We start from the raw sequence: 15,787 nt of genomic DNA, 5'->3' as shown, positions 1-15,787 counted from the left end.
TCTCCCGACTGGCAAAGGCGGAGTAAAATATGCTGTAGTCGCTGTTGATTACTTCACGAAATGGATGGAGGCTGAACCATTGGCGACCATAACTTCGAAAAAGATCCTTGATTTCATGGTAAAGAACATCGTATGCCGATACGGAGTGCCGAGAAAAATCGTATCCGATAACGGAACCCAGTTCGATTGCGACTTGTTCACCAGCTTTTGCGAAAAGAACGACATAATAAAGAGTTTTTCATCTGTGGCTCACCCTCAGGCGAATGGTCAGGTCAAGGCCGTTAACAAAACTCTCAAGAGTTCTCTGAAGAAAAAGTTGGAAGAAGCAAAGGGACGATGGCCCGAGGAATACCTTAATTCCTTTGGGGGTATAGGACCACAGCTCGGACCTCAACAGGGCATACCCCGTTCTCTCTAGCATACGGTTGCGAGGCAATGTTGCCCATCGAGGTCGAAATCCCAACGATTCGAACTCAGATTTACGACCAAAGTTCCAATCACACTCAACTCGAAGAAACCCTAGACTTGATTGAAGAAAAAAGAGAAGAGGCTCAGCTGAGAAATGCTGCTTACCAGCAACGAACTACAATATATTTCAATAAGAGGGTTCGAGATCGAAAGATCGGAATGGGAGATCTAGTCTTGAGACGCGTATTCTTGGCAACCCGAGATCCAGCAGCTGGAGTGCTCGGGCCAAACTGGGAAGGACCATACCAGATAGAGTCAGTCATCCGACCTGGCGTATACAAACTTGCGAGATTGGACGGAAGCCTAGTACCCCGAGCATGGAATGGCGAACACCTTAGACCTTACTATCAGTAGTGTAGGAAGTGTGTTGCCTGTAACCATGATTTTCTATCTGTATTAGCTTGACTGTTTTTGAATTCCATCAAATAAAAGGTCTATTTTGTTCACTATGTAATTTCTTTTTATTTTTGCAATCTCTCTTAATTTAATAACCTATGGTCAATCTCATAGGATATTAAGGGGGCATCATTGGTATACATACCATTACCTTGAAAATTAAAAAATAAAATATATATATATAAAGTATTTGGATATAACCAAGTACGCGAGCTTAGATAGTTCGGACATAACCGACTTATCAAAAACATAAAGTATTTGGAGATAACCAAGTACGCGAGCCTAGATAACCGAGTTATCAAAAACATATAAAGTATTTGGATATAACCAAATACGCGAGCTTAGATAGATAGTTCGGACAAAACCGAACTACCAAAAACCTAAAACGTTTGGAGTTAACCAGATGTGCAAACTTAACAGATTTGGAACAAACCAGCCAAAAAACTAATCGATGATAAGTAGGAACCTAAACCTATTTCGAGACAAGTCGAGATCGAGGCTGGAATATCTTAAGAGAAAAATAGTTTCAAACTCTTAACCTCGGAGCAAAAGCTGAGGATGAGTAAAAGTGACTAAACAAAAAAGATATAACCAAATCATTTACGTTACATTCCATAAGTACTTCCGGGTTCATGGTTAAAGTAACATCCGACCTTGATAAATAACGAGATCGAAAGCGGATAGTTCGAACAAACTATGCATGAATGCATCGAGTTTCGAGCTTAAAATCCAAACTATGTTTGTACGAATAAATAAACATAACTGATTCATCAACATAAAATGTGCAAAATATTTCGAGCCAAGAAATGTAAAGCATGTAAAATAATAGTTAAACTGTATCAGCCCCGTGGGCATAAATTAAAAATAATTACAAAATAGGGGGACGCAGCCCCAATAAATGACTCCCCCGAGGTCAGATTTAAGGAAGAGGAGTATCCTTGGCCTTCTCAGCATCAGTATCACCGGACCCTCCAGGACGAATAGCATGACTATCCTTCTGAGCCGCCTCTCGAGCAGCCACACTTGCCTCAAGACGGGCATTCCACCGCTTAACATATGTGGCCTCGAGAGGGCCCAGGAAGCTGGTATCGAGGTCGGCATTATTAGCCCAAAGTTTGTATATGGCTTGGTCGACCGCTTTCTCCTTCTGCTCCTTATACTCGTCCAGGAGGCGGGCCTTCTCGCTCTCCATGAAGTCGAAGGTGACAGATTTCTCCTCTTCGAGCTTGGCATTGGCCTTCTCGAGCTCGGCATTCGACTTTTCCAGCTCCTCGAGACGGGTCTTCATTTTTTCAAGTTCAGACTTCGAGTGTTTGAGCTGGTCAGCCATCTTGAGCTCGAGATCCTTCGACTTTTGGGCCAGAGACATGCTCGTTTGCACCTCGTTGGTTAGCTTATAGTTGAGCTGTGCTGAAACGACAAGGGCCTGAAACACAAAGAACGAATCAGAATTGCGAACTGAAACATAAATACTTAAAATAGAGTTGCGAAGGCTACCACGGTGGTGAGTTCGATACTCTTATCATAAAGAGTATTGCAGTCCGAGGCCTTGTACACGAGATCCCAGTGGTCGGAACCGAAGCCAGCAAAGCTCTGACCCACTCGAGAAAGGACATCCGAGCTGAGCACAGCCCCTTCTATCCCAGCGGCGCCATCAAGCACGTACTCCTCAATATGAGTTCGGGCCGTTGGCAGCTGAACTTTGGAGGTAGAAGGTTTCTTCGGGGGCCGAACAACTGCTAATTGGGTTTTGGTGGGAGGCAGCGAGATAGGCGCGGTCGAGCCAGACGCATCAACCTGAACAGTCGGTTCCTTGGCTGTGCTCGCAGTAGTCTGGGCCGTGGGGGTCGTCTCGCGGCGTCTGGGTACCTTGGACGGTCGGTCGGACCTCCCTGGTATTCTCGGATGCTTGCTCCTCTGGGCGCTAGCCCCCCCATTGCTAAAGAGCACAGCATCGAGGTCGGGATTCATGGCGCCTGCACAGTTAAAATGAGTTAGACAATAATAATAAGTTTGAAAAGAGAGGGTAACCAGGAAAAGAAAAAAACCTAACTGGAACTCTCCCCCGAGCTCGAACTTGGGGACCAAGAAATTCCCCCGTCTTCAGGGGAGGCGGGGGGAGTGCCTTCCCTATAGGTGGGTGATAACCTCGAGAGGTCCCTATAATCGTTGGTCCCATATTGAACGACTATCCCGTTCCACATCTCGTCCGTGGTGTACATGGTGTCGTATTTCCCGAGCCCACTATCAAACCTATGGATGCAGTCATCTACCCAACTCCATATGTAGAAGTGGTATCTATCCTGTGGGCACGAGACTAGCCTATTGGGCCTGTGTTTTAGTAAGGTCGGGGACCACATTCTCGAAGTAGAGAGGACTTTACCTTCATCTGAATCCGAGCTCGAGGCTTCATCATTAGCCTCATTCCCAGATCGCGGACTCCTTAGCCGAACTGGGAGTGATGGCCTCCTTTCTCTCCTCGGAGGAAGGGCGCCTGTGGGCAGTGGCACCTCCTCCCAGTGTTCATATTTTTTATTGGACCAGTCAGAGGTTGACTGGCCCTCTCCCAACAGCCCACAAGCTCGAAGCTTGCCCTCATGTAATAGGTACGAGAGAGACCTCCTGCCATAAGGGAGTTGGAGCAAGGCCTCTCTGTGCCTCTTCATCGCTTCATTAGGGGTGGGACGCTGAAAATTAGCTGAAAAGCGAAACACGTTTCATCTAAATATGGATTTAAGAACTAAAGTCTCGAGCACAGAGATAAAGGTAGCGAGAATACTTACGAATCCGCCTGAACGAATAATGTCGAGACGGGGACAGACCATCTGTCCAAAAGAAGGCTCTTTTGAAATCAGGCGGGTGGTTGGGAAGGTCCCCAAAAACCTTCATCTCCTTGGGGTAGCTCGAGAGGTAGTAAAAGCCATCCCCTCCCCGAGCTTGGGAGGGGTTACTTTTTAAACAAAAGAGATATAAAATCTCTTGAGGTGAAGGTCCTTCCCACCCCAGCTCGTGGTACAAGGACCTCAGGGCAGACAGCACCCTGTACGAATTGGTGTTGAGTTGGAACGGAGCCAACCCAACGAAATCAGTAAAGTCTTTGAAAAAAGACTTCAAGGGCAGCAGTGCTCCTACCCTCATATGTTCTTGGCTCCATGCCACATATTTCACTGTGGCGTCACGGCCGCCAGGAGCGAAGCAGCTCCGTTCTTGACCAGTCGGAGGTCGACACTTCAAGGTGTCTGACAAACCAAGGCCATGGAAAGCCAGGATTTCAAATATTTGACTGGTTGTGGTAACCGTGCTCCAGTAGAGCTCGGCCTCGAACATCTCTTTCCTCGGCTGTGAGGAGGAAGGTTCCCCCATTAATGAAAATTTGAGCTCTCCGGGGGGGTATGCGACAGTAACCTTTAAAGCAGGATCGAGAGGAATCGGCCTAGGGCCTGAATTAGATTCCGGATAGATGGCCTCCCGAAGAACTCTCCTCTTCCCCTCGATGACTTCGTCTATCTGACGGCGGTAGTGAGCTCGAATGTCCTCTTGCTCACGCGCAAGCTCGTATTCTCTTATCCGACGTTGATTCCGGGCGAACAACGATTCGGGGCTCAGAGATTTTGGCTCGTAAGGGATTGCCAGCAATGACCCCCATCGTCTTTCCAGATTCTGTGACATCTAACGAGAAAGGAAAAATGGTGAGGGCCATGCATGCAGGAATCACGAGCTCGGAAATTTAGGAACGAGACTAAATACTAAGACCCTTATTGAAGGGTCAGGGGGGTGTATTCCACGAAAAAGAAAAGGAGCGTGGATAATTTTTTGAAAATCCCGAAATTCAAGGGAAAGAAGAGTGGCGGTTAACCAGGAAAGGCGTCTTTGGGTTTCGTGCATTTGTCAAGGCCCATGTTTTTATCCGAAAACTTAGTGTACAAGAAACGTTGCCTAAAAATTTCAAAACCCAGAAAATGGGAACCACACTCAAACGTCAAAACTGGGTATAAACCAGAGACGAAAATCCAGAATGAAAGTCTAAAAAGAATGAAAACCTATCGGGTTAAAACTTCCTATCGTATTAGGCTAGGGATGCAAACCAGTATATACATATACACAGCAAGAACAGTTTAAATAAAAACTGGCAAAATGGAAAACAAAAATTGCTTACTTACACAATAATGGCGACTGCAGAGAGATTGTTGATTGAAAAAGAGGTTGCAAGTAAGAACTCACTGACTCGAACAGACCAGGATTTCTTTGCTTCTTCGGCCGAGAGAACATATACAGAACGGAAGTTGTATGGAGAGGCCTGGTTTCGTTTTTCTTTCTTTTCTTGCTTCTGATGAACGAAAGTGAAAGTGAAGGTGAAGAGTGGAGTCTTGTATATATAGGTGAGAAAAAGGCATTAATCTGGAACGTTGAACGAAATCCTTGCAAGATCCAACAGTTAGGGATCAATGACATGATGGCGTCGAAAAGGTGTCAGACGAACGATCGTGGGCGTGTTTCCAAAGCACTCAAGTACCAAAAATGAGCAATACTTGGTTGACGCGTGTCCATTTTCAAAAGTGTGACGGTACAGTTCTCAAAGAAAGTAGTTCAAAAGTTTCCTTCTCTTAGGATTCGAACAAATACTTTTGAGGGGGCAAGATGTTATACCCAGATTTCGAGCCATGTTAATTATGACCTCGAAAGTTGGATTCGCAAATAAGTGCTCATAAGGTTGGAAACAAGCTCCAGGATCATATGCCGAGCTTGCAGGATATATACGATCTCGAGTATGGTGACCTCGAAGAGTTCATGATCTCGAAAGATAGCTCCGGGAACACATTCATCTTCGGGGACAACTTCGGATCAGGGTTCCCGAGCTCGACGCACATACGATCTCGAAAGGCCATGCGACCTCAGAAATGTCTCCAGTTCGAAAGGTGACAGGAAACCTGGGAGGCTAAAGCCTTAGAGATACGTGATAACCACCTTGAATATCTACAAGTGTTATAAATATGAGATGTAATCCTCATTTATTATTGTAAATCCCCTGGAATCGTGGGATATTATTTGATCAGTTATACGTCTCATGGTCTTTAGGGGACGTTTCCTTTTATATCTGATTATAGCTATTTATTTTATTCACAAAAAGAGTAACTACCCAAAATATGTGGGATAGTATTCTGCGGCCTTCTCTATAAATAGAGAGGCCATGCACCATTGTAAAGGACCGAAATTCTGAACCTTGAGAGAAAACTCTGAAGAATTCATGCTTAAGAATTTTCAGAGATAATCTTGAGTTTAATAACAGAGACTCGTGGACTAGGCAGATTTAACTGCTGAACCACGTAAAAATCGTGTGTTTGATTTGTTTTGTTGTATTTGGCCATTATCAATTATTGTTTATGTGCTCTTCTTTCACAGTTTGACGAAAAACGACGTCAACATTTTTCTTATTATTAACTTTTGTATTTATAATAATTTTTATATCAAATTTTAAATTTATTATGATATTAAGAGTAAAAATAATATAATATAATTTTATAAAAAAAATATTAATTACTAAATTATAATACTAAAGTTTTAGTTAAAAAAATTTATTTGAATAATTTATCAAACTTTTTAAGGATATTAAATAATACACATATAATATTTAAAATTTTGATTTTTTAAAAACAATATATAATAGCGTCAGCCAGTTTCGAACCCCCCACCCTTCCAATTCAAGTTAGAGACTCTAACACTAAACCAAAACAACTTATTGAAGAACAAATGAATATACAAATATTTATATAGGTGTCCAATTTTATTTTTTGGCTTGACCCCAAGTAGGTTATCCTAACAGACAATACTAGGTTTCATTATTTTCACAAAGAAAAGAGAAGGTTGTATGGCAGCAGGGGCTCGAGGGATGGTGGTCGACGGCGGCGGGGGACTCGGGGATGGGATCGACGGCAACGACTGGTTGCTCGGGGGCTGGGCTCGACGGCGGCTTGGGGGGGGGGGTCTCGGGTCTAGGCTTGATGGCACAGGGGGGTCGAGGTCAGGGTGTACAGCGGCAGGGGGCTCGGGGCTGGGCTCAATGGCAACGAATGGTGGCTCGGGGGCTGAGCTCGACGGCGGTTGGGGGGGTCTCGGGTCTGGGGTTGATGGCGCAGGGGGTCGGGGTCAAGCTGTACGGCGGCAGGGAGAATATTCATAGTCTGGTATACTTTGGTAAGTTAGGTTTGAAATTGTTATAAGCTTTGAAATTGTTTTGCTGCAGAGACCTTTATGCTTAGTACATTATGCGTACTCTATGTTCTCTTATTGTAAATTTATATGATGTCCACAATTTACAAAAGTGGTTGCTGTCTACTTGGATTTGAGTTACCATACACTTTAATCATTTTCTGATTTAGCTTCACACGGACACACACACAGATATATATATATATATATGTATATATAATTATGTCTCTATTAGTCCATAACATATATATAAGTTTGGTTTTTGTAATATATAAACTACTTGTTCTGAACGTGGTGTACCTCCAATGGAACTTTATTTTTCATTGTATCTTTCTAGTAACATGATATACTTTTCTAGGAGTTAACATTTTTCAAAAAAGCTGGTGAAGCTGCTATACAATGTTGGGTTAAGAACAACAGAGTGCATGTATGCAACTGATTTGCTTTAATTGATAGCAAGCTTATAATTGAGTGATAGCTATACAATAACTATGATATCTATTTAAGTTTATAAATGGCATTGATAGAAATCAGCATGAGGCCATTTGTTAGATAGTATTTTTTTTTCTTTGGAAGCTTGAACGAAAAGAGAATTTTTATATATTAAAATAAGTTTCCATTTTAAATATATATTAATTAGCCTCTTTGTAATGTAACTATTAAGTAAAAAGCTGTTTGATAATTATACTACACTACTTGACTAAGTTTTTTCATTTGTATTATTCTCTTGTCTTAATTTAATGAGATTTTAACCTTTTTGTGTTTCTTTCTTTGTCATCAGTTTTCTTTGCAGTGTTTGAAAAAGTGATTGATTTGCTGACTTGCAATTGATTGGAGTATAGGTTCATCTTGATATCTTAACTTCTGGGTTTTTTATTCTTGATGTGGTTCTTTCACTCTTGTCTTGTTGCTAGATCTATAAAACTTCATCTTGAGTTAAAGATTTTCTGGTTCTCATTTAGATTGCAAATTCTCTTATATAAATGTATATAATTGTTGAGTTTTGCGGTTCCTTCTTGAATTTATTTGTTCTAATTTTTAAGGCAATTGTTTTAGGAATTAAATCCCTCATAATTCAAATGAATATGTTACTAAAACTTGTTTAAATTTTGGTGTATACAGGAGCTTGAGTTAAAGAAAATCTTTGTTCAACTTTATCTGTGTTTTTTCTTGGTAAGATTTATTCTCTTGTATTCATTCACTATTATTATTCATTTCTTGGGCAGCGCAAAGAAGAGTTGAAGAAAACTTGATTTGAGATATGGTAGGGCACTTATTGGACATGTGATTGAAATATGGAATATTATTTATATTTATTATCACTCTAGCTACAACATATATAATATATAGATAGTTGGTGGTGACTCTTCTACATGCACATAAATATTATAAAGATTGTAGGTATAAATATATGTATATATATATATATTAGTTTTTTGTCAAAATGTAATCCATCTTTGCATTTTGAAAATAGCATAAACTAAGTTATGATGTAGTTTTCTATGTATTTTAGGTGGACAAGCTAAGCATTTGACTCAACCCAAGGCTGAGAAGAAAGAGTAAGATGAGCATTTGGTTTTTCTCTTCTTTGCATTATTATTTAATTATTTAATTCAGATTTGACTCACTTTCATTATATTATAACATTGTAAATGTGTGTATGTGCAGAGACAGACTTCAAAGAAACTATTTTGCAACAATTTGCAAGAGGTATGCCTCTAACTTTATTTTAATACTATGCAAATGTTAGAGGAGTTTGAATATCTTAAATATTCATCTATAGTGAAGTAGGTTATGAGATTGTTACTGTGTGCTGCGGTGATAACGGAAGGTTGAGAACTTGTGTGTTTTAGTGAAGTAGGATCTGAAAAATTTGTGTGCTGCGGAGAAAAGAAAGAAAACTTGCGTGTTGTTTGAATTGATGTAGACTTGTCTATGATCATCCTATAATTGAATTGTGTTTGTTTGATTGGTTTGATTATAACATATACTTGTATGAATGTACATATTGCGTGTTGGCATACGCATATAGCATAACCTTTTGTATTTCTTGTTTTGTATATGTTAGTTTTCTTCTTGTCCCTTGTCTAATGTCTTTGGTGAGGTGATTTATAACATTGAGCATCACTTTTGGTTCTTGTGATCACCTGTAGGTTCAATAGTATAAAGTGCTATACAAAAGTTTGACGTTATTAGCATATTGGTTGATAATTCATGATTTTTTTTTTTTGCACCAGAATTAATATCTCAATTTGTGTTTATTTTAATTGAAGCATAGCTTTATGTTTCATTATAGTCTTATAATTTGATCATTTTCTTACTTAAATAATATCTAAGTTATTTTTTTTCTTCCAAACTGAAATTGTTTTCACCATGTTCGATGGCCTTAGCTGAAACAATGTATTCTTTAAACAATTGAAAATTTTCTAAAAAAATCAATCGGTGAGTTTTGGGTTCAATCAATTGAGACATAGGATATATATATTTATATATTTACTCGATGATTTCCTTTTCTGCACCAGAATTACTATCTCAATTTGTGTTTATTTTAATTGAAACATAGCTTTATGTTTCATTATAGTCTTATAGTTTGATCATTTTCTTACTTAAATAATATCTAAGTTATTTTTTTTCTTCCAAACTGTGATTGTTTTTACCATGTTCGATGGCTTTAGCTGAAACAATGTATTCTTTAAACAATTGTAAGTTTTCTAAAAAAATCAATTGGTGAGTTTTGGGTTCAATCAATTGAGACATAGGATATATATTTATATATTTACTCGATGATTTCCTTTTCTGCACCAGAACTACCATCTCAATTTGTGTTTATTTTAATTGAAGCATAGCTTTGTGTTTCATTGTAGTCTAATAGTTTGATCATTTTCTTACTTAAATAATATCTAAGTTATTTTTTTCTTCCAAACTGTGATTGTTTTTACCATGTTCGATGGCCTTAGTTGAAACAATGTATTCTTTAAACAATTGAAAATTTTCTAAAATGGATTGATTATCACTTTGTTAAAAATGCTGCGTTTGCATAGAATTCATAATTATATGGCTATTTATTAAAAGAAATATATATGCTTGACCAAAAGAAATTATGATTTTCTATTTAGCGTAGACTTTCAAATGTGAATTAGATTTATAAATTTGGATTAGGCTTATTCACAACTCGTGTTACTTTAACAACTTTGTCTGGTATGCTCATTGTGTTACTTTAATAACTTTAACAAATGTCACCTGGTATGCTTGTGTTATATATTAATGATCTATTATATTTATGTTCTTGGTGCTCTTATTTATAACTATATTATCTTTTCTTTTCTTGCCAAGTACTATGGACTTAGAATCTTATGCATATTACCTACACAGTGCATGTCTTTATATGTGTATATATGTTTATTAATTTCTCGATGTTTATTTTATATTTGCTAATGTGTTATGAATGATTGGTAATTTGGTTTATTAATGTCTATGTGATTTCATGAACTAACTAGCTTGAGCACTTTTAAATCGAGACTGACATGTATGCATTCCTTAGTTTAAAGAATTAAGACTAACTACTTAAGCCATGAGGCTATCTAATTTGATAAGAAAAATACAACTTTTATATAAATTATTTTTGTGATTGAAAACCACAATCATCCTTTTTATTTATTCTGCAACCTCAAGTTCTCTATTTATTTTAGTTTTGGTTTAACTTTAATGGTGTTTATTCTGTATTGTAGGCTAAAACTCTACTTGGATATTTAAGAGAACCAAGACAATTATATAAGAGAACCAATGCAAGACAAAATTCTTCTTCAAGTTGTTGGGTATTATTTTCTTTCTTGCTTGTAAGAATTATGTATAGTGAGGATTTGATGTATTATTTACATTGAGAATAATGAATTTTTATTGAGAATTATAATGAATTTTCATTGAGACTTATTTAGTCTCATGGAGATTTGATGTATTATTTATATTTCAATTGTATGAATAAATGTTGTATGTATATGAATTTTTATTATGATAAATATAATTTTTTTTACAAATTATGGTAATAATAATTAATTATGTGAGTAATTTTTTTATTTAAATTTATATCAAACTTCAATTGTTAAAAATATAATTAAAAGTTTTAAAAAATATATATCGAAAAATTATTATATATATAAATTCAATGTTATGGCGACACCTATTAACTGTCGGCGTTGCCAGCAACGGCGACACGTATTAACTGTCGGCGTTGCCAGCAACGGCGACACGTATTAACTGTCGGCGTAGCCAGCAAGGGCGACACATATTAACTGTCGGCGTAGCCAGCAATGGCGACATGTATTAATTGTCGGCGTAGCCAGCAACGACGACATGTATTAACTGTCGGCGTAGCCAGCAACGACGACACTTATTAACTGTCGGCGTAGCTACCCTACGCCGGCATAGGCAAATACGACAGTTAGTCGACTGTCGTCATTGCTCAATAGCGACAGTTAAAAACTGTCGGGAAATCCCATTTTTGTAGTAGTGCCTGCACGTCTCCTCATTCTGAAACGCAAACAGACCCAAAAACCTCCATTACCACCGTGAGAGAGGAAAGGGTTTCACCTATTTTTCATTATTTTTCTTGTTTTCTTCCAATTTCTTCTATCATTTTTGCTAAAATACTCATCTTAATCATAAAAAACATATTATATTTAGTTTTGAGAGAAAAAAGTTGTTCATTTTATAATGGGTATGGGTGGTGGTCGAAAATACCCATTGTTTTGGGTTTTTGAATGAGTTTTCAACATCCAAACACATTTTTGAGCTTTGAAATAGGCATGGATCGTTAAATATTTGTTCGTATGATTTTTTTATATATTTGTTGCTTATTATTTTGGATTTATTATATTTTTGATAATATATCGATAATGTATAGGTTTTTAAGGATGATAATCTTGATTTGGAGTTGCATTTGACTATTTAAAAATGTATGAATCTTCCAACTATGTGATTATGATAATTTTATTTATTAATCCAAATTTAATATTATTATATTAATAAATTGATATTCTTTTTGTTATTTTATAAAGTATTATTATTTATAATAATTATTTGGTGTATTAATCAAGTTAATATTTTGTTGTTGAAAAAAAATTAATATGTTGTTATAAAAAAAATCAAGTTAATATTTTGTTCAAAGAGTCATTTATATAATAATGTTTTAATGTTTAGTTTGTATTAAATATTAAATATGTTTGGTACTAGTTGTTATCCCCATTTCCTGGAAGGGCTTTGGGCCTTCGCCCTGGCCCGCGGTTAGTGGTCCGACTCGGCATTTGGGCCTGGGCCAGGAACTCCAGATTGGGCCCGTTTGTCCGGGGCGCTCGGAGCGTCGCGGCTTACGCGTCCCCGTCCCGGAGCCTGGAATGATCCGGGCCCGAGGTAAATGTAGCAGGCCAAAGGTAAACGGACCTGGATCGCCTCCTCCCCAGTTGAAGGGCCGGGTGCCCAGGATCCTGAGACCGCCTCAGTTCGCGTGGGCATTGTCCCCCCACTTTTCGCTTGCAGAAAAGGCAGCATTGGGATTGTCCATTGATGTGTCAGGACTGCGCAGCCAAGTACTCTGACCGGTCTTGTCTCCTGAATCAGCCTCGTGACTCGAAGTGATCAGAGCCCAAGCACTGTTTTGTCGGGCGAAGGCTTGTGTCTCAGGTCAACTAATTGGGCCTTAGCTGGTTTGTATTATGTGCATTGTATATCTTTTTGTATTGGGCCTTCACTAGAAAGGGCCCCTCTACACTTTCCTCTGATGGGCCTGGGTCGGATGCGGCCCAGACCCGATGACCCCCTCAGCTTATAAATATAAGCTGAGGACAACATGAAAGAGAGAGGGAGAAAAAAAAAGGGCAGAGACTCTGTCCAGATATAGTTAGAAAACTCCATTGTAAAAGCTTCTTCTCGCTCTAATATATGGACTCGTGGACTAAGGCTAGTTAACGCCCCAACCACGTAAAAACATCGTGTCGATTTCCCATTTTCATTATTATCACTAGCAAATAGTATTCATTAATATAGTTGCCGAAAATCTCGGTTAACACTAGTTATATATAAACTCGATAATTTAATACTTTATTTTTGTTTAAACTTTATAGGATGATTATTGTTTTGGCAGTATTTTGGTTTTGAATTGGCGGTTACTAACTTGAAGATTAAATTGAAGGTGAGTAAGTATTTTAGTTTTATTTATTACTATTGCACACATTTAGAATTATAGTTAATTTATATTGAATTTAGTGGAAATTAAGTTTGAAAACTAGTGAAGTAGGTTCTGGAAAATTTGTGTGTTGCGGTGGTATAAAGATGAAATTATGTATGTATATTGTTGTTTTTCTTTGTATTGAATTAATAGGCACTTATGAAATTGAGATATGTTATAGAAATAGAGGAAACTCTGCACAATTTTTTAGGATTTATTAATTGAACATGTTTTTAAATATGTAGTATTTATTCATAGAGTTGTAATTTAAATTTTTTAGGTTTGGTGGTAGGTTTTGAACAGGATATCGAGAATTTGTGTGTTGCGTTGATAACCGTAAGTCCCTAGTTTGAAGTAACCTTATCATGCCTCTTGATTTGATAAAGTTACTTTGAACTACAGGTTTGGGTAGTTCTATTTATAGGGAAAATTCTGCTAATTTTAAAAAAAAATATTTAATACATAAGTGTGGATGCCAAAATACCAGTTGCACGAGGTCCTCGCCTTATGCCCTCCAAATGTAGGCTCACGATGGAAACAAACAAGCCTGACCTTACCCCTTGCGGTAAAGGCCCCGCAAAGGCACCAAGAGAGGCATGGCCTCGTGCCATGGACCCCGTCTCACGCCCCAAGCCTCTACTTTGCGACACCGCCTCGCGCTAGCGTCTCGCGAGGGTATCCACCTGCCTCGCCTCGCATGCCCCATCTCGCGAGGCCCCTCACATGCAGCGTCTCGCAAGGCCCCTCGCACACACTGCCTCGCGCTAGCATCTCGCGGGGGCAACCGCCTACTACGCCTTGTACACAGCGTTTCATGAGGCCCCTCACATGCAACATCTCGCAAGGCCCCTCACCCACATCATCTCGCGCTAGCATCTCGCGAGGACATATGCCTTCTTTGCCTCGTATGCAGTGTCTTTCGAGGGTCTTGCCTCCTAGGCATCTTGGGATCGTGCTCCCTGATGACATATGGGGACTTTAATACTTGAAGTTCGTAGGGATAGGGTGTCTTACGGGGATGAAAACCCATGCATGACCAGAAGAGCACTTACATGTGTGGAATGCGCAGACAAGTAGTGAACCTTGTCCATCTCAGGTATGAAATACGTACAGGGGTACGACCCTCAAAACCCTAGATGTCTGACCCTAATCTCCACGCTAGACAAGTTGTGGTTGTACGCGCAAGGTACCTGATGTGTTCCTTCCCAGCCAGCCTCTTACATTGTTACTAAACAGATAGTGGAGGTACAACCAGGTACTAAAATTGAGGTGCTCTCGTAGACCCTTGGTGTGTACTGGAGCTAACCACCACGCTCCTAGCACCGGTACCATATGTAGACTGCATATGCAGGGTCATGTTCCCCAGGGACCACCATGTACAGTGAGCCAATAGTACTCTACTATAAATATGACCTCCCTTCACCTGAGAAGGGGGTCAAATTCAGAGATTTTGTAACCAGTCATTGCTAATGAAAACACACATCCTACATTCTCTTTATTTTTTGTTATAAAATTCTAGCATTTACGTTTTGTGTTCTTGAAATCATAAGAAAGTTTGCTTGAAGTTCAGTCGATATAAGTTCTCTTCTTTTACATCTCACCAAGTTCTTGATCTAACTTAGTTGACGAGTTCTTACCGTCAACAATTTGGTGCCGTCTGTGGGAAGGATAAGTGTCAAGCCACTGTGCTTCTATTGATTCCGACGGAGAAAGATGCCAATGTTGGATTAGCTTATACAGGATCTTTATTTATTTTCATATATATCTAATATTAAACAAATTAATACGAGATAGCCTAAAACATGTTTCTAAAATTGAATTCAAAGAGAAACAAAGAATAGAATACTTACAGTATACGCAGCGGAATGAAAGAGTCCTTCATTCAGTTTCTCTAACTCTTGTATCCTCTCTGTCGCAGAGTATTACCAAGAAACTGAACCGATCTTCAATTTTCTTCACAATATTCCAATGTATCCTTAGAACCACCTAGACTAGTGTGGAAAATTCTTAACACATGAGATAGATATAGAGAGAAGAAGAGAAAATAACAAAGAGGTTTAAAAAAAGACTTGTGTTTAGAGAGAATCTAAAACTATCAGAAAACCAGTGATTAAACTTATGTTTTGACTTCTCTCAAAGCACTCCTTTTATAGACTCAATTAGGTCATTTAATTTAATTAAAAAATCAATAAAATAATATCTATTTTGAAGCCTTAGGTCGAAATTATCATGGACTATAGGCCCGTGAAATTTCCTATTTGATTATAAGCCCATTGGACTTAAAATCAAGGCCTGTATTATTTTCTATTGATTTAATTAATTAAATAATTATTTAAATCATTTATCAAATTAATTATTTATAATTTGAACCTTGATTTAAACTTATTTATTAATTTAGATACCAATTTATCTTAATTAATAAATTTGCCATAATTTCTCTTTTCTTCTCAAAATTATACAACTCTGTGAAACTATCCAAAATTGACCTGGTCAACT

At 38.4% G+C, this 15,787-nt stretch overlaps 1 long non-coding RNA gene across 1 annotated transcript; it reads left to right on the top strand.

Moving 5' to 3' along the window:
- Positions 1–6,954: 6,954 nt before the first annotated feature.
- LOC133798282 (uncharacterized) lies at positions 6,955–11,105 on the top strand. Its single transcript, XR_009875810.1, has 5 exons — positions 6,955–7,056; positions 8,194–8,244; positions 8,585–8,630; positions 8,740–8,781; positions 10,800–11,105. It is a non-coding gene; the product is annotated as an uncharacterized LOC133798282 (long non-coding RNA).
- Positions 11,106–15,787: the final 4,682 nt, after the last annotated feature.

Source organism: Humulus lupulus, chromosome 8, assembly GCF_963169125.1.
Source record: "Humulus lupulus chromosome 8, drHumLupu1.1, whole genome shotgun sequence".
In the NCBI taxonomy this organism is placed as follows: Eukaryota; Viridiplantae; Streptophyta; class Magnoliopsida; order Rosales; family Cannabaceae; genus Humulus; species Humulus lupulus.
This window is presented reverse-complemented; position numbering and strand designations above follow the sequence as displayed.